General features: G+C 27.5%; 1 long non-coding RNA gene across 1 annotated transcript; it reads right to left on the bottom strand.

The window, feature by feature from the left end:
• Positions 1 to 10: 10 nt before the first annotated feature.
• LOC117109214 lies at positions 11 to 696 on the bottom strand. The gene is made up of 4 exons (XR_004445486.1): positions 626 to 696; positions 439 to 495; positions 166 to 222; positions 11 to 33 (listed from the first exon to the last, which is right to left on the bottom strand). It is a non-coding gene; the product is annotated as an uncharacterized LOC117109214 (long non-coding RNA).
• Between the last annotated feature and the right edge of the window lie 282 nt (positions 697 to 978).

Raw genomic sequence — 978 nt, 5'->3', positions numbered from 1 at the left:
TCTTGTCCGTAGCAGCCACAGTTGTCAAATCATCTGTAAAATAATAGATTCAATATACAATAATATTGGCACTTGCAATAATTATATCATAAACAACATGTTATTCATAATACAAGTTTTGTACTATAGTTAATTAGTTAAACTAGACTCATTTTTAAGCATTACCTGATGGTGTGGTTTGAACTGTTGTCTTGTCTGTAGTGGGCACAGTTGTCAAATCATCTGTAAAATAATGAATTTAATATACAATAATAATAGAGGCACTTGCAATACTTTTATAACACACAGTTGTCAAAACTTCTGCAAAATGGATTCAATATACACTATGATATAAAGGCACTTGTAATAATTACATCACTCTTAAACAACATTTTATTCATAATACAAGTTTTTCACTAAAGTTAATTAGTTTAAACTAGACACATTTTTAAGCATTACCTGATATTGTGGTTTGAACTGTTGTCTCTTTTGTAGCCGCCATAGTTACCAAATTATCTGTAAAATAATGGATTTAATATACAATAATAATAGAGGCAATTTTAATATTTTTATTGTAAACAACGTGTTATTCATAATACAAGTTTCTACTATAGTCAGTTAAACTATAATAATTTTAAAAATTTACCTGATGATGTGGTTTCAACAGTTGTCTTCTCCGTATTGGAAACAGTTGTCAAGTTTGCTGTAAAATGGATTTAATATACACTATTAATTGAGGCACTTGTAATAATTAAATAATTATATCATAAACAACATGAATATTCATAATACAGGTTTTCCACTATATTTAATTATTTAAACTTGACTCATTTTTAAGCATTACCTGATGGTGTGGTTGTGACTGTTGTCTTGTCCGTAGCAGCCACAGTTGTCAAATCATCTGTAAAATAATAGATTCAATATACAATAATAGTGGCACTTGCAATAATTATATCATAAACAACATGTTATTCATAATACAAGTTTTGTACTATAGTT

This window comes from Anneissia japonica, unplaced genomic scaffold, assembly GCF_011630105.1.
Source record: "Anneissia japonica isolate Jap-2015-1 unplaced genomic scaffold, ASM1163010v1 scaffold1254_len978_cov279, whole genome shotgun sequence".
In the NCBI taxonomy this organism is placed as follows: domain Eukaryota; kingdom Metazoa; phylum Echinodermata; class Crinoidea; order Comatulida; family Comatulidae; genus Anneissia; species Anneissia japonica.
This window is presented reverse-complemented; position numbering and strand designations above follow the sequence as displayed.